Genomic DNA, 25,364 nt, shown 5'->3' with positions numbered 1-25,364 from the left:
AAACTGACTTTTTACACTTGATGCCCGTAATAATCTTGAAAACCTTTGAAGGGGCAAAACTCACTTTTAGGGGTAAGTAGCGTTGTAGTATAGTTATTATATTTTGGAGCAAAATTGTACTTCGATACAAAGTAATATTATAAGATGCAAAATTAACAGGAGTGTGGAAAGACTTTTAGGAGCACACGTGCTCCTTCCTCTTCTGCGGCGCCTGGACTCTTCACCTTACACTCCGAGCGCTGGAATGGGAACCACGCTATGCAGGCAGGCTAACACACATAATAGCCAATAACTTACTTTGATACCCAAATACCACCGAGGCCAAATCTGAATGGCCCTTTCTTCGAGTAATGGTAAAAGGAGACTGGCTCAGAATAACCAAGAGGTGGAGAGCACTGAACCAAGGTCCTTCTCTTTGAATGCTTTTCTTGTTAATGACACGCGGCAGCTTTGGCTGTGGCTTTTACTGTTCATCACCAGACCGACACAGGGTGCCACACATAAAAATAACCAGAAAGCAGCAAGAGTGCGCTGATGTCTCCCCTACTTTCTCCTACTCCTCTGCCTCTCCAATTTTCACCACTTGAACAGCAGATGAGCGTCGCCCCCCCCCCCCCCACCCCCCTCCCCCCACCAGCTGCATCAACCCGGCAGGAAAGGAAAAATAAAACGATAATAAACATGTTTTATTATTATTTTATTTTCCTTTTCTGTCGAGTCTTTGGGGGTGGGGCCATGGGGGAATGACAGTCTGCAGGAAGAGTGGTGGGCACTGCTGTCAGTGCGCATGATGGTTTGGCTGGCTGTCTCAGGCCGGCCAAACCATCATGCGCACTGAAGCTGTCTCTAACCTGAGCTGCATTGCCAGGTTGGAGAACGCAAGCACAGGCTACAAGTCTCACTGGGAGAGCAAATTCACGGCGTGCAGACCAATAAAGAATCTGCTTTCATGCTGTCACCAGCCGCATGAGAGCAGCGTCAGGATTGGCCGCAGTGGAGTCTGGGAGCCTATGCCTGCGAGGAGAGGAGAAGAAGAGTGCCACACTGCTGGCTGCAGGTAAGTTTTTGTAAAAAAACAAAAAACGATTTTGTGGCCCCCGACCCCTTTCCCTGCCTCGCCACTCTTAGTCAACACCAGCCGCTACTGCACTTAATCAGCCTCTTCCACTTACCTCTACCTGCCATACCTACTCGAATTGCTCGTACCTTCTCCACGTATCCTAATTGCTTTCCATTCCTTCTTTGCTCCCACTTCCTCTTTTTCCCCTACCATGTTCAATTATTCCAGGCTAAACCTACCCCCGCTTCTTCCTATGCAGTTGCGTTAGCTGCTCCATCAATCTGTTACTAACTTCTGTAGACACCCCACATCCTTCTCCTACTGACTCCCTTTGAAACACCCCATTCTCCTCCAGGTTTCCCCCTGCTCTCACTTTCCTCATCCACTCACCCATCTTCGCTTCTACTGCCACCGATGCACCCTTCTGAATTTTTCCATCAATCTTTGTTTCATCCACTTACACCCAAATCTTCCTTCAATCTTTTCACCATGTATGCAGGTCTCCTCCACCTACCACTGCCTCCACTACATACCTTGCTTCCTCCACTTATCCCTAATGAAGCAAAATGTAGCCTTTGTCATGACATCAACTGTTTAGACAGATTTGTGCTCGCATCAGTACCTAATCTGTGCCAGTGGTTGTAGACCGTGTGCACTGGTGCTCATTTTTAAGGATGGGGATTAATATTTCTTCAGAAAAGGGCGAGCGAAGAAGGAGGAGACATGTCGTACAGTAGAGACAAAGGAGGAAAACAGGGATGAAAAATAATCCCCTAAAGTAAGCTAAAGAGGAAGGAGTCATAGGTGGTTGAACAAAATACGTGGAGTGTAATTAATGGAAGTGGAAGTAAACCAACCAACCTTTCATTTGGCTGCACTGGGAGAGTGAGAGCTCCTCAGAAAAACCTCCGACTGCAGCACTTTTTGTTAATTAACAAATTGAGCTCTGCTCATTACTGTGAAGTCATGTGTCATTTTGCATTGATTTTGGGGTATTGGTTGTCTAGCACACTATGCACATTAATTCGTTTAAATCCGCCGTTATCTGTCTCTCTCATTTTCATGAGTCCATGAAAGCTCAGAGTCCTACGATTTTATAAAATACAACTGAAAATCATGACTGCTTTAACAAAATGTCACACCCTGTTGAATTTTATTATTTTCGTACTTTTGTAAAATTTTGCATTACAGGAACAATTCTTTTCAACAGTCTTCAAAATTGATGTGTGATATTAAAAATACTGTACACATTTCTTCATATCATTGTTCAAAATTCTTAGAAAATTCACTGAAGGAAATACTTTTTTTCTGTGACCCGCTTTAATTCATGATGTTTCTGGCGTTATTTATTTTACAACGACTGCTTGTAATGTCAAAGACCGCGAATACTGAACTCTTATTGATGTCACTAGGATTCCTTCATCGCCTGCTTGTAATGTCATAAACTGATGTCTGCATGGATTGTCCTGATGTCTAGAGTGAGAACGCTTGACTGATTGCTTGTGATGTCATAGACCAGGAACACTGAAGTCCATGTTTACAATGTCTCCGAACATACACATTACATGAGGAAATGCCTGGAACGCAAGTTGATTTACAGGTGCCATCCAGTGTCGAGTTAAAAATTGTCTTTGCCCAATCCTCAACAATAGGCATTCTAAAATGTTCCTTTGTTTGATGTTTGCTTGGATTTTGAAACCTATTATGACATCATTTGCCAGCTATGCGCTAGACAATTTCAGTAGTGTTATGTATCGGTGCACCTCCTTCCTATTTAATCACTGATCAGAAGGAAAGAGATCCTTTACAACACCAAATGGACAACTTTAAATTCTGTGATTTCCCATTGTGTAGATATACGTTTCCGGGCTCTACAATGCTGAATATTGCGGTGCGGAGACTGAAAGATGTAAACGTTGGATCGCCTCCCATACAGATTTTCCCCAGATTGTTTTTGTGTTCTTTCAGCTACTTTGTGTATAAAGTGGTTTTCCCTGCATTGGGTCTGACATTTGCATTTAGAGATTAGTTGTATTAAGGTATAAGCAGTATAGTTATACCCCTTAATTGCATTGGACACCCGTACCCACTAGCATCAGCAAAAATATGATGTTAATTTCACACTAATACATGTAGAAAAACAGACACAAACACTATTTGTCTTTTTTTTTTACCTGGCACAGTAATGTATGTAATAAAATGGTGGCTGTAGGAAAATTACAATTTTTGTATTGTCACCCCCATTGGTTGCTAGATTTTGTTTCTGGTTTTTGACTCTCCAGACCGGGACACTGCTGTCCAGTGCATGTGCTTTGACCCCCTAAAACATGTCACAATCGACTACACTCCAGATTGGCACATTTAACTTAATAAGTCCCTAGTATATGGTGTAAGAGTGTACCCAGGGACTGTAAGTTAAATGTCACAAGTGGCCTGCAGCATTCTGTCACCACTAAAACATGTCTCCAGGTCAACCTGGGTATGCAATTTTACAATTGGCGATTTGACCAGGCAAAGTAAACCTCTTGCTGGGCCTAAACCTTCATTTTTAGGTCTCGCCTGACCCAGCGCATGCGCTGGGCTGGCGAAACTTATTGAGAGGGCTCCAAAAAGTGCTACCAGGCCAGCCTAGAGCTACAGTGCAGGTGTGCCGCTTTGATGTTTGATCGCGATCGCGATCACTTTCACTTTCGCGGCCGCTTTGCATAGCCAATAGGTCTCGCTTTTGGGACCTTATAAGTATTTAGTTATGCAACAGTTGCATAGCTAAACAGTTATAAGGTCCCAAAGGCGAGACCTATTGGCTATGCCAATGCTTGTTAATACTTAGAAGTCACCTCTAAGGTAGGCCCTAAGTGTCCATAGGGCAGTGTGCATGGTATTTAACAAGTAGGACATGTATATTTTATGTTTTTATGTCCTGGCAGTGAAAAACGTTCAAAGTCATTTTCACCGTGGCAAGGCTGGCTCTCCCGTTGGAAAGCACTGGGTTCTGTAGAACACCATATAATGCTTAATTTCAGTTCAGGCGTAATTAGAAAAATTACTGAAGAACTAATGTTATTAGTAATTTAAATTTCAATTTAAAAGTCAGGTCAGATTTTATATTACTAGTTTGAAAATAATTTTTTTTGAAAGTTGGCATTTTTCTTCCTGAGCCAAATGTGCTTATCTGCCAGTGTTCACTGTCACCCAGTAGCTGAATTGTTCCTTGGTTAGGTGTGAATTGGATCTTGCAGCTGAGACAAAGTAGGGGGGATGACCTTTCCCTAATAGGATGCTCATCTTGGCTGTGCCCGGGAGCTTAATTGACTTCAAAGGATGCCTACTCTGTCATATGCAGATGTGGCTCACATCTAGGCCTACCCACTCTGTTGTCCTTCTAGACAGTCAGGCACCATTCCCAGTAGGAGAGGAGGTCTCCCCGGATCTGGTTTAGAGTAACCACAAGGGAGTTGTTGCCCATTATCATATCCAGACCTCTGGGTGGGCACAGGGTGCTCTTCACAGAGGAAGAAAGCTTCTGCCATTTTGGCTTTAGGTAGGGAGGTGCACTGTGGGATAGTTTACAGTAAACCACATAAGAAGTGCTGCAAAAGTGAGTAGGATCACCCCAAAAACGTGTACCCCATTGGTTAGGGAGCTATTAGGAGTTTCCCCCCACCCACAGGCTGGCACTGGGCTTAAATGTGGCACCCGCAGTACCCTTCTCAGAACAGTGCTGGACCTGTGGAGAACCGAAGAAGGATTGCTCTTGGTGTTTCAACCTTTGAGGAGAATCCTATGCTGGACCTGCTGCCACCAAGAAGGGGACTCCAAGGTCCAGTTGGCCGACCTCCTGTTAAAGCTACAGGCACACAAAAGATTCAGGAAGCCCATTTTCCCGAAGAGCCCATCTGACGAGTTCCAACTGGATCTGCTATGCACCCTACTTATAGCTTCTTTTGGAGTGATTCTGGGCCCCCTAATGCTGTCCCAAAGTCCAGGGGCCCTTAGATGAGTGTCAGAGTGAACTCATTCTGCCTAATCCTAAAAGCTGGGATTTAAAAATGTTTTCAAATCTTTTTCTTGGAGAACTTACAGAGACCAGTACAAACCTGCTTAGTCAGTCCAACGAAGGTGCGTAGCTGCTGGCCCAAATATTCAAACTGCTCTTGTTCAGAGCTTTTCCCACAGCAGCAAATCCGTTTCACCGGGATGTCGCAGAGAAGTTATCCAGCCACGTGGAGCCCTCTTTTCCTACAGCTTGCAGCCTAATCCAGCTGTAGTAACCAAGCTCCAAAACAGTGACTAGGTGCAAAGGTAGAGAAGACTGAAAAAGTATCTGGCCAGTGAGGGACCTTCCTTGGGCACCAGTTTTGAATGTATACCACTCACAGCTTTCCCGTTAAAAATCAACCGTTTCACTGGGACTTCGTTCGATGGCTCTCTGGCTGCATGGAACGCCTCTCGGCCACAGCCTGCTTCTTTGCCCAGCTGAGGATTTTTGACTTCATTTCAGAGACCTTCATACCGGGACAAACCTGGTCTTGTATCTGGCCTGTGCTTTATTGCTGCCGGCCTTAAACCTTACCCATGTCCCTGACTAGTGTGAACAGCTGCCTGCGGTGGGTGCTTTTTGGTGCTATTTTTCTATAACACTTTAAAAATACGTATCTCTGGTGCCCTTTATTGGATTTTTGTCATTTTAATCTCACTTTGTTCATTAAAATATTGTCTATTTTTATAAATTGGAGTGGGATTTTTATTCTGTCATTTTTAATTTTTTTTATCTGTTTTGGTACTTAGAAAATGCATAAAGCATTTATATGTTAAGCATGTCTGTTCTGAGCCATAGCTACCAGGGGTGGAGCTCAGGGTTAAATTGCTGAAACCCTTTCTGGGCCTAACAAGGAGAGTGACACTATTGCTTGTGGTGGATTACCATCCAACCCAACTAATAATCCACTTTCTCAGAGTGGATTTATCGTACATGGCCTGATAATCTTTAAATGCGAGCCTGAGTGTTGCTGCACTGACCCATTACTCTGCAGCAGTTGCCTTAACCCTCTAAGCCATCTGAAGACCACATAGAATAGGAAAGCAAATATCCTTGGTAGTCAATATTTCTGCCTTTTGTAATCTGAAGGGAATTTGACAGTCCCAGGGTCGATTCTTTTTCAACACAATTTAGCCTTTCATTCTTCTAAGCCGAATAAAATGCACACCAATATTGTCTACATTAGAAAAGGACAGGAAACGTAGAATCGGAAACAATGGGCTTTTGGCGCACCATTTCTCTGATAACTTGTACCCAAAATTTGCACTAAGAACTTTCTTCTCTGCCTAAATGTTGCTGTGTCTTGCCCGACGTAATTCAACGCAGGAAAAAACACACAAATGTGAGTGCTGCAGCTCGGGGGAAAATGTGGTTGTGAAATGCAGGAAAACCACAACTGCATTTTACTCCTCATTGTGGCATGTGAAACTCATAATTAGCGGGTAAAAATCACCGAAAGGGAATAAATGGTACATGCAGAGAGGAACCCCAATGGGGCGATGTTAGTGGACTAAACGATAGGCTACTTAGAATGAGGAACAACGCTGTGTGTCGGTGACTCCCACTAACATTGCTGCTAAGCTGCGTGACTGTGAGAACTAGAGGCGTTTAAAACAAGGAACATGTGGGCATGCACCTCCCTTTGAAAAACTGCGCTGCTGTGTCACTTATGTGGGCGGGGCAATAGCTGGATTTTGTATCAAGGGAACTGCTGTATGTGGTATTTGACTCGCGCAAACCTATCGAGAGCACTATACAGGGCCAAGGCATTCAATACAAATCAGTGAGTGTTTCCATACTGGAAGTGAGCCATATGGCAACCATGATGTAAACATCTCAAATGTGGAAAAAAACAATTTTGGCTCAGGATTTCTGCTGGCTGCACGTGGTTTGCACTTAATTACCAGCCTCACCCTTGCTTTCTAGAGGCTGTGTATCCTGAAGGAGAATTATAGAAGGAGCTATGCACTACACATATTTAGATTAGCTGCCACTATGTGTCAGGGATTTAGTCATGTTTTCTTTATATTTTCTTCTTAATTGTCCATCTTAAACTTGAAGGTTGCTGGCTGGAGGACTAAGCGTGTCACACACTCTCAAAATGTTCAGCTTATTGCCTTTTTCAATGTTGGGAGGCGGAATGAATGACGGAGATGTGTAGGGTAAGATTGTAGGGCATTTGAGCAGTTTATACAGGCAGTGCTATGACGCAAAAGGGAAAGTAGGCTGACAGTACAGGGGGTATGTGACATTAATGAGAAGGGTGCATTGCCCTAGACGGATGGTTGATGGGAAATAGTTTATCCTCTTACGCACTTTAGTAAAGGTTGGGCCTGATCACACTGAGCCCATAACTTATTTTTGGCAAAGCGCTTTGATGTGCTGGATTGCCACTTTGTACCTCTGGCGATTCTGGAGGATGCTGTTTGTGATGCTTATTCGCCCGCTTCCTGGAAGGGACAGTTCTCGAGGTTGTACATCTTATTAGTCCGCTTTCATTGGCTTCCTTTCTCTTCATGTGTTGGTCCCTCCCCTGGAGAATGGATGCATTACTTGTGCCTTTCCAATGTGTATTTTTTTCAGGCGCATTAATAAAAATGTGTTTAAGCAGCTTACAAGAGTTTGTGGTTTTGCCCTGTCTTTCATGTGTATTTCTCCCTCTTTGTGCTCCTCCCCCAGTTCTTCCCACCCGCTGACCCACCATTGTCCACGTGCTTTTCCCCAACCTCTCCCTCCCACCTTCAATTTTCTGTCTTTTTGCATCCAGCCCCTCCACACACCCTCCGTTGTCTCTCTGCTTGCTACAACTCCTCTCAGCCACCATCCCTTGTCTGTGTGCCATTCCCTTGTCACGCCCATTCCCTCCTCCGTTGTCCGTTATCTTGCCCGCAGCCCCTTCCTCTCATCCGCTGATGTCCATCTGCCTTCCCAGCCTCTCCCAACAACCCTCCATTGTCCATGTGCTTACCCCTAGGCCCCTCCCAAACACCCAGCATTGTCCGTCTGCTTGCCTACAGCCCTTCCTTCCCACCCTCCATAGTCCATATATTTGCCCTGAGAAACTCCCTCCCACTCTGCATTGTCCTGTCTGTTTGCCCCCAGCCACTACTGTCCACCCTCTGGGAGGTCATCTGCTATCCCCAGCTTCTCCCGCACAACCTCTGTTGTCCATGTGCTCCCTCACCCGCGTTCTTGTCTTCAGCTCTCAATGTTTATTCCCTCTCTCCTCCCTCCGTGTTGCCTCAGCGTGGAAATAAAAAAATAGTGCTATGGCACGGGCAGCGCTGGCCAGGTCATAGCCCTTTTTAGGTTTCGCCTGCACAGCGCTTGCACTGTGCTTGTGAAATCTGTTGTATTTAATATAAATCTTAAAAGGGGCTTACATCCTGCCTTCTTGCTTTTCATCAATTCCTGTGCTTGCCACTTACCTTTCTTCCATATCTACTGGCTGTAGCATACTGTTTACTGCATTTACCAAAGCTTGTATGTATGCTTGTTCTTGTGCTGCTCCTCCTGTGCTTCCCTTATCAGTTTCCAGCCGCCGAAGTACTGTTTCCATCCGCGTTTCGTGTTTGCTAACTGTAGATTTTTTTTTTTTTTTACAATTTTGCGCCCTCCCCTCTCAACCTTTTCCCCAGGCACAACCGCTTGATCTTCTGTGCTACTCCTCCCACAGATTCTTATCACCTTCGACGGCCTCCTCTTTATCCTCGGTGCTCACCAGCATCCTATGCCTTGGCACGCACAGCTACCCATCGGATAGGGACCTATCCAGAGTTTGGAGGAGTTTCATTGACGACAAATACATATATTGAAAGCAGAATTCTACAGAGTTGCTTATTAGCTTTTTCCGATGACTGCTTTTAAATAAAATAGCTTCTGTTTTAGCACACTGCTTGCGGTTACAACGAATCCGTTGAAATAATGTGTCCATGTAAAGTGTGCCTTTCTTTGCGTAACAATTTCTTCATTGCAGTTTTATCCGCTCAGCAACTTCGCCGCATTTGTGCTGCATTCCTGCCTAGGGCTGGTGGCATCCTCATAGCCTCATTGTTTTCAAAACTTTCCCATGTGTGTTGCATTTCTGCTGAGGCCTGGTGGCATGCTTCTGTTTTAGCACACTCCTTTCGATTGCGCCTACTCTACTGTCTGGGTTTATTTCCAAAACGAGTCTGTGTAAATAATTTGTGCGTGTTTGCACGTCCTTAAAGTGTGCTATCATTTATCCCATTCACTACCTGGCATTTGACATTTTATTTTAGTTTATTATATTTCTTACATCCTTTCAATTAATGTTTGTTTTAATTTTGGTGAATTCCAGTAATTATTCTTTTATAGGGCTGCATTTACTTTTTTTATTACAACAAGTCAGGTTACATAATGTGTGCATATTTAGACGTATTTAGAGTGTTTTTTTGTTTTGCGGAACAGTTTCTTCACTGTATTGTCATCTGCATTGGTAATATTTTTGAACGCTGCATACTTTCCCTATTTATAGTGGAAATACATCAAACTTGTATTCCTTATAAAATAAAAAGTACGCATATTTCCTAATAATCCTACCAATATTCGTTAAAAGTATGTAAAAAATGTTATGAGCTTGGACAAAGTGTTAAATGCAAACTAGTGATTTAAACAAACATATGCTACTGTGTTTAACACAATCTCTACTTCAAACACAGACTGGCCACTTTTTGAAGTTTCACACAGTAATTTACAGTGGGCGCCACTTTACCATGTGTCAATTTACACTATTTAATACTCTTTAGAAGCAGCATTCTTATTATAGTTTTTCTGGATTTACAAAAATAATACAACAATACATGCGCTAAGCTTGCTTGGTTTTTCATCCACCTTCAACCTATTCACCACATAGCTACACCAATTTTAAGCTGACCTATCAAATACATATATTTTTATCATAGTACCACCCTGTTTAACTAATACCCAGTGCTTAATTTATAAAATATTAAGTGCCGGGGCTCTGACCAGGATGCTACTGTAGGTTGCACCACGCATCGCCCTTGTCATCGCTGCCAAACAACTACTAACTATCTCTATCGCATGTAAATGCGACAGTTCAGATTATTCCAGGTCTCCAAAGCTAAAGGAAGGGCTGGGGAGGCAGGTATTAGTATTTCTTTAATGTTTAATTCTTTTCCCAAACAACTGTATACTGCTCATCTCTAAATTACATGAGCAGCGCCACCTTGTGGTAGACTGCCCTATGTGTGGTGTTGACAATTAGGTGCTGGTGCTGAGCACCGGAAACCAATTGTCGGTGCTCAGCACTGGAAAGCTCCGGCTCAAATTAAGCACTGCTAATATCCCCACTTTAAAATAAAACCAGTAACAACAAAATATATTGCCTTACGCTAAACAAATCCCAGCACATCCACAAACATTACATAACTTATGATGAAGATAATAATCTTTATTCGAGTAAAAAAAACATAAAAGATGCAAAATCATACAAATTGTACACATACGATGTCAAAAAGATAGAGTACTCTGCTTCTCACTGTGCATAATGTTATAGTCAGTAAACCATCTCTATTTATATTATTTACAGTTAAAACCCGAGTTAAAATCAAATAAAAACCATAAAATATTTTGCGGTTCAACAGTCTGCATAGTGAGGACATATTTAGGATTCAAAAAGCTTGTACGTACAATGCATAATTTCAATAAAGTGTCAGTGCATTCAAAATACATCCCATGCAAGCCAAAGAAAGTGCTTACATTCAAATGTGCATGTGCAGTAAAAAATATGCCTTCTGAAAGTGGTTATGAAACAGTAAGAAATCAATAGAGACATAAAAGCTGATCTTGCGTAGCTTGACAGAAGACGCGATATACCTGTAAACTGTATGACACACCATGTGTGTTTTGAAGTAATTGTACGTGTAACAGAGCAGATCTTCATTGTTTGATATTTTGGCCCCTGAGCGGCAGAATAAGAAAAGCCTTCCTGATCTTGTATTAAAGGCCACAAAAAAATAAAAAATGTATCTGCGACTGAATGGAGTTTGAGTCGCATGGGCATGCTATGAGGTCCTGGTCACGGCTGGCTGTCGAGGGCTAGGCAACCAGCAAATGATACCTGTGTGAACTAGGAATAGTGAGCAAATACGGTTCAATATGTCTGGTCGTTACCACATGCCATATGAGCTGACTGACCTCTTAACACTCTCCCCACCTCCATTTTTCTCAATGTGTGGCCCATCCATTCCCTTTTCACCATAGCTTTCATGTGCCTCGAAATACTTGTGGGGTTGTTAATAGTTCTTGTCTCCCTATCAATTGAAATTGAATTTTGACGTATTGCGGCCACTGGATGTTTTCCTGCCTTGTCTAACTTCAAAGAGTCACTAATTACCGCTTTTGTCAAAGCTGCTTCCGTTCGATTCCAAATGGAGACCCACAAGTGGGGCTAACAAAACAATGTCTCTCATATGGGCGAGACCCTATTCTTCGTATTGCACAACTAGTCACTAAACTAAAAGTTACAACAAAAATGGACATATTATTAATCACACAGGCGAAAACGAATGCATTTACAAATGTTTGTTTGGTATTCCTCCCATACCGATGTCCTTCTATCCGGTCCTTCCTCCCTCTGTATTGTCAAATGCCCTCCCTTCTCTGTGTCTCCTCGAAGGAGCAATAAAAGAAAACACTAAAATGCGAGCCGTGCTGACAGCGTCGTATCACTTTTTGAGTTCAAAGCCTACCAGCCAGCACAGTTGTCTGGTTGTGAAAGGTTTCATGGGGACATTTTAAAAGCTGACCTAGGAATGCATTCCGCCCACTGCTTAACATTGGCTTTTTGTTCTGTCATTCACTTTTTATTACTTTCTATTTGCTGGCTTTGCTTGTTTTAGCCCATTGAGCTAGTTTGTCCCTCCCGAGGAGCATTGCTTGTTTACACCTCTCTGACTGGTGCTTCTGTGCCTCCACCAGTGTCCACTGTTTGGAACAATTGTTTTATTCTTTGTGAAGCACTCCAAGAGAGTGCATGAAGGGGCGGCTTTAGCACTGGTGGCGCCCTGTGCAACAATCATTTTCGGCGCCCCGCACCCCATGGCTGCCTCCTCGGATTCTCTCACTCTCTCACTACCACCTGGGCAAAAGTTCCCCTCATCTGTCCAATCATAAGTTATTGCTAAACACAGCGCCTCCCCACCTGCACCCCACCCCCCTTCCCCCCCAGGTCTGTGCCCCCTCCACAGGTCAGCGCCCAGTGCGCCCGCACTGCCCTAAAGCCGGCTCTGAGTGCATGTGTTTTTCACTCGTCATCTCTATCAGCTTTTGTACCACTCACCTCAGTCTCCCATTTTGTGCTGTTTTCCAAATGTACCTTTCATTTGCCTTTCTGCTTTTTCCTACGCCGCTTTCCCGTTCTAGAAAACATTGTGAACTGTGCATCACGTGGTAGGCATTCAGTAAACTGCAGGCAGTATTTAATTGGTGTGGTAAATGTTTGCTAGCAGTCCATGTTTACCAAGGAGAATATTTTTTTTAATAGGAAATTCGATGACTGCTAGTTCTGTCATTAAAAATATGAATGTGTTGTACGTGGATTTTCAGGGCGACTGTATGTGCCCCTTTAAGATTTATCACGCATTGTTTTTTCTCTGCAGCAGCAGGAGAGGGGTTTGTTTACTGTGGTTTCTATTTTTATTGATGTCAGATTTCTAAGGGTTACTGTACATTATTTTTTAAGGCTGAGGCAACAATCCCCTCTGGAAGTTGAGCACAGTAAACTCTCTCCGGTACTTCGGTTTACTAAATAGAATAATCCATGTTCACTCCTGGTGTCTCTTGGGACTGATAGTGTTCGCTGTTATTTAATCCTTTGTCGACCTTGCCAGGATGAAGGCTACAGTGGGCCCGCTGGGATTCGAATCCATGGCAATACAGGCAGACACAGATCCCTAATGTATGGAACTGGTGTTTGTGTTGCCTCGGTGCGTCCTGTCTTCAGCCAGTCATATTTGCGTTGCTTCTGCTACTAATTCTAAACCTGCGAGGCAGACATTGCAGCATTGTTAAAGAGAAAAGCAATTTAATTAATTTCGTAATTAAAAACCCCGATTCTACGACACTCCACTCTACAATACTACACTCTAGGCCACTCCACTCTAAGACACTCTACTCCATGGTACTACTCCACTCTGTGCCATGGTACTCTACGCCACTCTACTCCACTCTGATACACTGCCCCACTTCACTTTACTCCACTCTGTGCTACTTTACACCACTCTACGCCACTCCACTGCAAATTTGAGCCAGCACATATCACATGAATCACTCCACACATTGCCACTTTACTTCAGTTCACTCTACGCCAATCTACTCCGCTTTTTACCACTATACTCCAGTGTTTGCCACTCGACGCCACTCCATGCCACTTCACTCTACAACTTTCTACTCCACTCCACTCTACGACACTCTACTCCACTTTACAACACTGCACTCTAAAACATTTTATACCACTCCATAACACTCTATGCCACTCCACTTTACACCACTCTGAGACTCTCCTCCTCTGTACAACACTTGACTCCACGCCACTCCGCTCTACTCCTCTCCACTCTTCAACACTCCACTCTACGACACTCTCCTACACTCCACTCTATGACACTCTCCTCCATTCCACCCCAACACACTCCTGGACACTCCACTCACGCCATTCCTTTCTATGCCACTCTACTCCACTCTATTCTACTCTATGCCACTCCATGACACTCCACCCCACTCCATTCCACGCCACTTCACTCAACTGAACTCTACGACACTCTTCTTCACTCTACGCCACTTTACCGTATGACACCCTACTCAACTCTATGCCAGTCCACTCTACAACACTGCACTCTTTGACACTCTACTCCATTCTACGCATGCCATGACACTCTAGAACACTTCACTCCATTCTGCTCTACGACACTCTACTCCATTCTGTGACACTCTATGCCACTCCAATCTGCTCCACTCTATGCCACTCCACTCTACGACACTCTATCCTACTCCATGACACTCTACGTCACTCTATTTCTTTCAACGACACTCTGCGACACAATGCAACATATTACGACTCTCCACTCTACCCCAATTTATGCCACTCTACGCCACTCCACTCTAGCCACTCCACTCCACTCTCCACTGTGACACTCTACTCTATGCCACTCTGTGGCACCTCACTCTACTTCACTCCACGCCACTCCAATCTGCAGGAAACCACTCTACACTACGACTCTCCAATCTACTCCCCTCTATGCCACCCCACTCCTCTTTATGCCACTCCACTCTACGACACTCTACATCACTTTGTTCTATGACACGTCACTCTATGCCATTCTACTCCACTCTACCACGCTAAGTTTTAGCCATGCTGAACAGCATCCGTGCTTGTGTACAGCATTGCTAAAACACAATGGCAAACCCAGTAGCTCTTGCATAGGCGAGACCTATTGGATTTGACAATGCTTGTTTTAATTACTTTTAGCCATATTGCACAGCAGACGTGCTGCTGTAAAACATGGCTGCAAAACATTAACTAAGCTAATAGCTCTGGTGGGAGAACTATTGACTTAGCCACTACTTGCTGTTACAGGATCTAGGTTGCGCTTTGGAGTGGTATTAAATGGTAGAGAACCAATGAAAATAGGCTAGACAAGGGCATAGCAGTTTTTGAATGTTATTAGTGTAAAGTTGAAATGACCACTCATATGATGGGGCCTTGGCCGTAAGGGACAGACTGGTGTACACTGTATGTGTGGGGAATTACAACAGGGCGTTTCACCCCCCACCACCACTGCCAGGTGCTATATATGCTGATGTTTCTATGAGAAGTGTGGGATGGACTGGACTGAAGGCAGCCATGCTGCTGCCCTGTGGTGCTTGCTTAGGAGGCTCAGATATACAGACTCTCTGAAGAGGAATGGGAGGTAGGGTGGGACCAGAGAGCCACTGTGACCCTACTGGAACACGCCTGGAAGTCTGAGGAGACAGACAGACAGTCTAATGCAGGTTTGCATGGTGCAGGATTTGGGAGCCGATCGAATCTGACTCAACTGTGGGTGAGCGGGGGGGATGTGACCCACCCCGACCAAGACTTATGTGTCATGTTCTACAAACGTTTCAGTGTTCACTGACCCCCCTCCGCTCAATCTGACCCTCAATGAGCACCCAAGAACTGTTCTTGTGAAGCAGACCGGCTGACCAGTTGTAACTGGTCTAACTCCGGACTTGGTGGAGATTTGTTTGTGGAACTGGAGAGTGACAGATCTATCTGCTACTCACTGTGAACTGGTATTCGAAAAACAGTTTCTGTAGAGGACTTTAAGGTCAACACAAAGGGCTAGGCTTGGAAAGCAGAAGGTGAGAAGGGGTCCTGTCTACCGACCTAGTCAGACTCGACAAGACCAGAGAACCTGAGAGTGCCATGAAGACGCAAACAGGAGACACCTTACAGGAAATCTGCGAAGCTTGGCAGTTGTGACCGGTCCCTGCCTGTCCTCACAAGACGACTGACTCTCACCCAGCCCCTCCGATTTGACTGAAGGCTCTGGCCAGCCTGAAGCTGGGAGTCCTGCCTTGTGACAGGAGGGACATGTAGCCTGTAGTGGCCACTTGAGAGTCCTGTGCAGCATCTTCCATGGACTGTCTGTGCAGGATGGTGAAGCCATGTGGAATTTATCAGTTTCCGAAGCTATAACTTTCCAGTCACTGATCCAATTTTTGACTTTCCTGCTTTATTTTAATCCTAAAAGACTTTTCGATTTTGCCTCATTGGTCTTTCAGCGTTATTTTATTTTTTTTTAATTCTTTTTATTATATAATAAGAAAAGGCACATTTGTATAGTACTTTAGCATGGTAACTTTACATTCAGTTGCTCATATCAACATCTGTAGTCTTCCTTCACCACAGTACATTCTTGCTCATGTGTTAGAGCATTATGGGTTCATCACATTACAATTTAATTACCAATCAACTTAAATTACTTCCTGATCTTGAAGTATTGTTGGTAAGGTACATATCTCTCCTCTATAAGTGTTCCATCTCCCCCAAAGTCGTATCCACTTTTTCTGGCATCCTCTACGCACATACACAGTCCTTTCCGCCACCATGGCATGTCCATATCTTTGCACCATTCCGTGAGTGTGGGAGCGGTGGAGGCTCCCCAATGTTTAGCAGTCTTTGAGCGTTATTGATGGTTTTGATGAAGGCGTTGGGCTAGTATTGTTAACTCTTAACGCACATTCTCTGAAGTTGCCTTCGTCTCGGTCCTGTGGTTCTAAGAGGCAGAGGAGACTTTCTTAGAGAAACTTTGTGTGCTTAATTAGGAACTGGTTTTGCAGAGTGGTTTGAGAATATACCCCACTGGCGACCCATATTGCTACAAACGTCCACAAAATGTTTTTTCCAAGTTGCGATTCATAAATCATGCACTTCTAAACTAATTTACCGATTCATAAATCATGCACTTCTAAACTAATTTACCAATTCAGAAAGAGTGTTCCGAATCTGTAAATGTGTTTAGTCGATTCAAAAATATATTTTAGCAATTCCAGGCCTGAATTAGAAACTGGGAGGATTTTTAACCGTTAAAAAGTTTCATACATCTGGCTCCTCTTGAGAAGTGAAAGTGTTTTTTTCCCTGTAAAAACACAACTACTAATCATCACATTCCTACAAGTGACAATTCAGACTATTTCAGGCCCCCAAAGCTATTAGAAGGGCTGGAGCGGCTGGTAATGGTAATTTATAATGTATATTGAATAAATGATTAACTGTTGTTGTGGTCATCTATAAATTTGACAGACAGCGCCACCTAGTTGCAGGCTGCCACAAGCACCGGTGTTGTCAATTAAGGGCCGGTGATGAGCACCGGAAACACCGGCTCAAATTAAACAGTGGCCGAACCATCCCAATAAAACAGTGGTATAATGCAAAATGATGGGACTCGCCTGCAGAATGTGATTAGGGGCTCCTGAGTCTCCCATATCTCACAAATCCTAGTTGGCTTTCAGTTGAATAGTAGCCTTTGAAGGTTCGGATTGGAGTTACCCCCCTGCAATAAAAGGACTCCAACTTGGTGGTAGAGAGTGCAGGTACAGACTTATTCTAAGTGCAGCAGCACCGGCATCTCGAGAATAGGGGCAGATGAGGCTCATGCCCCACCTCTGTGTCCTGCCCCTTCTTGAGCCCCTACCAGCACAACAGTTAAATGCACCAGGAGACAACACAAAACTGCATGCACCTTGCCACACACATTCATTTGTCAAACTACCTTTCACTTCAAAGCAGCTTTGTTTTGCTAAAAATATATAAAAATGTGTGTGTGTATATGTTGTTGCCCTCATCTACATTTACAGATACAGACATCTACTCATACATAAAGTCGAATGTATACATTTAAAGAAAACGTACATATTTGTGTACATATACACACACTTTCCAGACTTACATTTTTTGGTGGTCCTATCAGTTGTATCTGTGGCCCAATGTGTACTCCCCTTAAAATGTACTTCTAGTGATGCCACTGTGCAGCAGGATTGGAGAGTTCAAGCCCGACCATCAGGGTTGGACCAAGACCAAAAATAATCCTGGCCACCAAAATTAAAAGTGGCCTCCATTAGTGAATCAGAAAGCTGATCAGGCCAGTATTAAACTTGTAAAGACACGCTGTTTAGGTGTTTTGCAAGGTGTGGGAGTTTGTGCATTTGTATTTGTTGCAGGCAATATTTGTTGTACTATCAGAGAAAGCGATAGCAAATATCGGCCCACCGTTTCTTGTGTCCAGGGCCTGTGAAAAATCCCAATTAATATCTCCTACTAGCAGCCATTAGCTTATTATTCAGCAGGTAGGTTTTGTCTTTGAGTGACATTGTCTCCATATCCGCTCAGCTGTAAGAGTCACCAGGCAGCTGAGAAGCTTCAAGCCACGTCCCACCCATAGGGCCGAGGCGCAGCCAATGGAAGGGCGGAGTCCGGACCTGCCCAACTTGTCCGGCTTCATTCAAGGGAGGATTGTTTACAGTGAACACCTGGCTCAATGTCACATTAACAGCAGTCGGTTTGTGGCCAACCGCTGCTGTCACGCAAAACCCTTTGTGGCTGGACTAGTGGCCTGGTGGAGCAAAGATCACAGGGTGGGTGGGAGGGACAGATATCTAAAGGAAGGGTGTAAGATATCCAGGTGGGGTGTGTTGCAGATTTGTAAGTGGAGTGTGTTGGATAATAATGTTTTGCAGATACGTAAGGGAGTGTGTTGGATAATAATAACAGTATTTTGCAGATACGTAAGGGAGTGTTTGCAGATAAAGAAGGGGATATTAATAATGTTTTGCAGATACGTAAGGGAGTGTGTTGCAGATATAGAAGGGAATAATAAGAATGTTTTGCAGATACGTAAGGGGAGTGTGTTGGATAATAACAGTGTTTTGCAGATACGTAAGGGAGTGTGTTGCAGATATAGAAGGGAATAATAAGAATGTTTTGCAGATACGTAAGGGAGTGTTTTCAGATAAAGAAGGGGATATTAATAATGTTTTGCAGATACGTAAGGGAGTGTGTTGCAGATATAGAAGGGAATAATAAGAATGTTTTGCAGATACGTAAGGGGAGTGTGTTGGATAATAACAGTGTTTTGCAGATACGTAAGGGAGTGTGTTGCAGATATAGAAGGGAATAATAAGAATGTTTTGCAGATACGTAAGGGAGTGTTTTCAGATAAAGAAGGGGATATTAATAATGTTTTGCAGATACGTAAGGGAGTGTGTTGCAGATATAGAAGGGAATAATAAGAATGTTTTGCAGATACGTAAGGGGAGTGTGTTGGATAATAACAGTGTTTTGCAGATACGTAAGGGAGTGTGTTGCAGATATAGAAGGGAATAATAAGAATGTTTTGCAGATACGTAAGGGAGTGTTTTCAGATAAAGAAGGGGATATTAATAATGTTTTGCAGATACGTAAGGGAGTGTGTTGCAGATATAGAAGGGAATAATAAGAATGTTTTGCAGATACGTAAGGGGAGTGTGTTGGATAATAACAGTGTTTTGCAGATACGTAAGGGAGTGTGTTGCAGATAAAGAAGGGGATATTAATAATGTTTTGCAGATACGTAAGGGAGTGTGTTGCAGATATAGAAGGGAATAATAAGAATGTTTTGCAGATACGTAACGGCAGTGTGTTGCAGATATGGAAGGGAAGAATAAGAATATTTTGCAGCTATGTAAAGGAGTGTTTGCGGATATAGAAGGGGATAATAAGAATGTTTTGCAGATACGTAAGGGAGTGTTTGCAGATAAAGAAGGGGATATTAAGAATGTTTTGCAGATACGTAAGGGAGTGTTTGCGGATATAGAAGGGGATAATAAGAATGTTTTGCAGATACGTAAGGGAGTGTTTGCAGATAAAGAAGGGGATATTAAGAATGTTTTGCAGATACGTAAGGGGAGTGTGTTACAGATATGAAAGGGAACAGTAAGAATATTTTGCAGATACATAAGGGGAGTGTGTAGGATAATAATGTTTTGCAGAAATGTAAGGGAGTGTGTTGGATAATAATGTTTTGCAGATGTGTAAGGGGAGTGTGTTGCTGATATAGAAGGGAATAATAAGAATGTTTTGCAGATATGTAAGGGGAGTGTGTTGGATAATAATATTTTGCAGAAATGTAAGGGGAGTGTTTTGCAGATATATAGGGGGAGAATAAGAATGTTTTGCAGATGCGTAAGGGGAGTGTGTTGGATAACAATGTTTTGCAGATATGTAAGGGAAGTGTGTTGCAGATATACAGGTGGAGAATAAGAATGTTTTGCAGATGCGTAAGGGGAGTGTGTTGCAGATATGTAAGATTAGTGTTTTCTAGACAGGAAAGAAGGGAGTGTTTTGTAGATATGTTAGGGGACAATTGGGATGTTTTGCAGATATCTAAGAGTTGTGTGTTGCACATATGTCAGTAGACGGAGTAGCAGCTATCTAAGCTGAGGCTGTAGTCAATATCGAAGAGGGTATTGCAGTTATCGAATGGGAGCAGACACTCACTGGCAGGGTTCAGCACAGGGCTTTAAGTGGGTTGAAAAAACTGGGGGTCTCACAAAGGGGCATAGTCAATGTAATTAAGGGCGTGGCTTAAATCACGTAAGCTAAAAATCAGTGCTTAGCATAGTGTGCCGCTCAACTTGAATTTTGCTGTTTCTATCATCGCATCCATTTTGTAATACAACAAGTAACATCATAGCTACAAGTCAGGACTATTGGCTTTGTCAATGGTTGTTAGTTGCATAAGATAAATGAGCAGCAACTATGGTTTGTATATAATATTAAAACAGATTCCACTTAAAGCCCTGGTGATACCACAACAATGTTGCTGCTCCTGAGTTTAAAAAAATGGGAAATCCAGAGAGAAATGACTCTTTAAAGGATTTCCCTTGCCCTACAACAGTCACCTGGCATGACTTCATGCCGTAACTTCTCCACTAGTGAGAAGTGAGCCCTGTGAGCAGGCGTACATGGATGTGCCTGCCGTCACTGCAGTCCGGAAAAGAACGGACCGCCTGTGCAAGGGCACAAAACAGAGCTCGATAGAGACCCGTTTCGAGGCCTCCTTTAAAAAACAGCCGGTGCTCAGCACCGGTGAGACCCGGCCCACTTAAAGCCCTGGTTCAGCAGCTATTTAAAGGTAGGATCTATCCAGCAACCAAGGAAGGGTCAAGCGGATACCAAAGGGAAGGGTGTAGTGGTGGTAGGGTGACCAGAATTTTAAAGCGAAAAACTGGAACTTTCACAAAAATAGAAGAAGGACTACAATTTTACTTCAGGCAAGCGCACAGAATGACAGCGCTCCTCAGCAGAGAATTACAGAACAGGCAGTTAGAACATACATAAAATGCAATTTTTAAACCCAGTAGCTTGCCTGTTAATTAAATTGCTTTCTTGAAACAACTGCTGACTATCCCTGCTTTTTTAAACATAAAAAAGTGCCTCTAACCATTTTCAGTCGACCCTCTCTAAACACTGGGACATGAGCTAAATTTCCTCAAATCTGCCAGGACAGCTGGTGAAACGCCGGGACCGTCCCGGTAAATCTGGGACGCCTGGTCACCCTAAGTGGTGGTCAAAAGTCAGGGCAGGTATATGAGTGGGAGAGTCTAGCAGATATCTAGCGGGAGGGTGTAGCACATAAGTGGCGGTGCTGCTGTTATCGAAGGGGAACCTGTAGCACATTAGCAGAAGTCTGAGGGGCCAGACTTCCTGGTGGAGGGAGGGGTGTGAGTTCTGTGCGAGGGCGATGCTGAGGTCCGGGAGCGATGGGTCCAGGACATGCAGGTGGTACAGCCCGCCTTGATCGGGTGGGGTGCCCATGTGCTCTTGCAGGGACACTATAGAGTCGTCCATTGTCTAGTGCCAGCGGTTCATGGACCTCTGCTTCTGGGCGCTACATTTCTAATTGTAAACACTGGGCATAACAGAAGATTTTGGGACTCCCGAGGGTGATACATTAAGGGAGGCCCTGGGACTCAAGAGTTGTAAATGCTTAATCATAAGCAAGCCTTCGCCATGGAAAAACCCACCGAAATCTCAACGTGACTCCAACCTTCCCTGCAGGCAATTAATGTTTGGTGCTGGACGCACCATCATGATTCTGTCATGTAAAACTGACGAGTTGTTTGTTTAGAAGTGGAGTGATGCAACTACTGTGATTGTTTTGCACACCCAAGACGTGTGTGCAGTCGAGTGGCACGCCCACGCCCTGTCACACATACCTATCCTCGTAGAAAGTCCAGAGGCACTCGAGCTCTCTCTGACTGCCACCCACTTGCTGTATATCACTGTCACAATGTGACGCCCAGATACCCACCCACATACCCTGTCCATCACATTCGTTTTCTGCCACCCACTTGCTGTATATCACTGTCACAGTTTGACGCCCAGATACCCACCCACATACCCTGTCCATCACATTCGTTTTCTGCCACCCACTTGCTGTATATCACTGTCACAGTTTGACGCCCAGATACCCACCCACATACCCTGTCCATCACATTCGCTTTCTGCCACCCACTTGCTGTATACACTGTCACAGTGTGACGCCCAGATACCCACCCACATACCCTGTCCATCACATTCGTTGTGTCTGCCTCGAGCACACGCACACACCCACAGTGGTCATATACATACCGACACGGTATCCCGGACACTTTCGCTCTCTCACATACACAGTTACACACACTTACCATATTTCATTCTCAAACATTGTCACACTCTCACCCACAGCGCCACGACTGTTCCTCGAGTGAGCTGCACCCGCTCTTCGAGGTCGCACGGTCCCTAGGCGGGTCTGGACAATGATTATACACAACACTACTCTGTCTCCAGCAAGCGCATTGCGAAGCAGAGAATTAGCAGAGCTAACCAGTGGCTCTTGTCATATGCGACTCTTTAAATCAATGCTGACCTTTTTTTTGTTAGCAACCCATTGCATTGTGGGACTTGTAGTTTTGTTTTTAACTTTTTACGCATGAGCGCTAAAGTAGCGGTGTGCACAGTTGGCTAAAACGCCAGATGTGTTTCGAAAGTGGTGTTCTTCACACGAGGCCACTTTGCACCTAAGCGTTGCCTAAAAAAGTTCTAATCGATAAGGGTCGGAGGAGAACGGAAATAAACTCCCCAAGATCGCACATCGAGTGTCTGTTGAGCTGAGATGTAAACATAGTCTGAAAAAATATTCACAACTAATTTGCATTCAACTCCTTCTCTTGCCTGCCTCAAGGAAGCAACCAGGACACATAGTTTAAGATTTGTGCGAACTTGGCACTCTCTAATTCCTAATGGTTGGCACCTCCTTCACCCTCTCCTGCAGAACCTGGCGCTGTAGAAGGTCTGGATGACTGATAACTGGTTCACGTTCTGATGAAATGTGGATCAACTGGTTCAATGTATGTGTTGCTCTAAAGTCTCCTCAATTAACTAAATGGAAGGTGCCCACTAATTGGAAGGTGCCTGTTTGTTACTGGATTGAGAGGTGACTGGCACCAGCTCACAGCTGGTTTTTGTTATAGTCACCCGTTGGCCAACTAGGCCTGGAGCTTCAGGATACCTTGATGGTGAATGGTGTGTGGAAGCCCACTGCCTCGAAATAGTTGCAGAGACTTCTGTTATGCCCCCTTTTTCTGGGCCTTTTCATATAACGTGAACTGGGCGCAAAGGCATTAGAGCGCTTTACATGAGCACCAGATTACATTACACGAGGTAGAATTCATTTTTTGGATTCATCTGTTTCCCATTTTTCAGACATGGGGAGATTATGAGATTTGCTCAGAATCACAGAATGTTGAGCCGACGCTGGGCCTTGAACCTGGTTCCACAGTTTCAAAGTTGGCCGGTAGACCACATCTCTACTCCGACTTTTAAGAAATAAACAAGACTGTATGACCTACATTGGCACAGGGCACGTGGAATTTTCAAATCTCTTTTTCTGTCTCAATGCCATAACCTTTCTTGACTTTCATGCGCAAGACTATTTACTATCACCTGGCACTGAGCATCCGGTTGTGCGTCTCAGCACGTGTGTTCTGGTAGCTGTAGACACTGACAGCCATGTTGTTATTGACACTCCTGATCTGTGGGTCTGAGTACCCCGATATGGGGACCATGGTCATATCTGGGCTGGTGGCCCTGCACCCTCCTGATCAAGAGGTCATGATATCTCCTGATGGAGTGAATCTGGAATCCCCTGATCTGGAGTTTCCGGCCATTCCCAGTCTGTTGGTGTACAGCATTTCTGGTCTGATTCACCTTTGCATTAATGCCCTGATTTATTTGAGAACTGAGGATCCTGGTGTTTCTAGGCATTCCTAATCTGTTGGCTCTAAGCTGGTGCACCCTTGACCAAGGGCACCCCAATTCCACAGACCATGGGCACTGTTGATCTGATGCCTATTCCTGTTCTAGCTGACTCAATATTTCTGATCTAGTAGCCCTGGCCATGTCTGGTGGCCGGAGAATGTGTTTATGCTTTTCATTGTAGTCTGCAAGCAAATTATGTGAAGTATGTGATGAACAAACTTTCTTGTTTTAGTTTTTGAAGGAAATTGCTTTCCCCATATGAATTGCAAAAAAAACATATTAAGTCAAGACCTAATTCAAACACAAACCTTTAGGTCTAGGTGGCTGGGGATTTATTTTATTTGTGCCACAAGTTTGTTGTACACGCGTGTTTTCACGAACTACTTCTGCTACGGATTGCCGTCGCTCAACGTGAAACATGGCTGGAAATGCCTGTTCTTACTTTGTTTCCCTGGACGAGCACACAACACTTCTTTTATAAACGGAAATTGGTCCACGATCAATGTTCTATCAATGCTCAAACATCCCCTTCTGTCACGTGGCCCTAAGGGACATTGTCGTTTTTCACTAACTTAGCATGAGCACTTTGCAGCTTGCCTGCTGCTTTTGCGCACGTTACTACATGTCTTTATTTTTGCAATAATTTCAATGACTGCTTTCACATGAGAACTAATTCCTTTGTTCACTCTCTGCATGTTCCTGGGATTTTGACTGAACATTATGTGCAAGGTCAAACAACAGCGCCCCTTGTTATTTTGTTCTGGCCAGACCTTAGCCCTTAGACAAAACATAGCAATGCAGCTGTTTTTTGGACAGAGTACTTGGGTTTTTTGTGGGATACATGAATAGGTGACACACACTTAGAGAGGGACCTTTCCAGGGAGAAGAGCGAGACAGCACCATTGATGTAGATCTACTCTCTATAGGCTAAGGTATGGGGTCTGCTGACAAAGCCCAGAGAGCTTCTGTTATACAATAATAAGGGGAGGGAGGTTAGGCACTATAGTCTTTTCTCCATTGTCTTTTTATTGTGACATGATATGTGGACTAGCTGCTATGCTGACTGTGTTCGTACTATGCATTTTCCTGCTTGTGGTGGCAACTATACTGTATGTTAGGGCACGTTAGTTAAAATAAACATTTTAAACTGTTTCGTGTCTCTGTCAGATCTTATTGTGGACAAGTACAAAAGTGTGAGCGAAAGGGTGTGTCTTGTTACCGCGATTCCCGAGAGTTCTGGGAGTGTTGTATTCTGGGTTGTCTAATCATTTGTTTCTCTGTGAGTGAGTAAGCGAGCAAGTGAGACAATATAGCTAGTCAGTCCTGGGTTCGTGGGTACTAAGGCGGTAGGAAGGTCCCATACTCCTGCGCATAGTTCTGTATTTGTGCAGAATCCCTGCAAA

The 25,364-nt window shown here is 44.0% G+C and overlaps 1 protein-coding gene across 10 annotated transcripts in view; it reads left to right on the top strand.

Moving 5' to 3' along the window:
- ARHGEF10L (Rho guanine nucleotide exchange factor 10 like) overlaps positions 1 to 25,364 on the top strand; it is a 585,939-nt gene that overhangs the window by 236,744 nt on the left and 323,831 nt on the right. The window lies entirely within an intron of this gene.

The sequence above is a fragment of the Triturus cristatus genome, chromosome 1_2 (assembly GCF_964204655.1).
Source record: "Triturus cristatus chromosome 1_2, aTriCri1.1, whole genome shotgun sequence".
Classification (NCBI taxonomy): domain Eukaryota; kingdom Metazoa; phylum Chordata; class Amphibia; order Caudata; family Salamandridae; genus Triturus; species Triturus cristatus.
The sequence above is the reverse complement of the archived record's forward strand: the minus strand, read 5'-3'. Positions and strand labels throughout refer to the sequence as shown.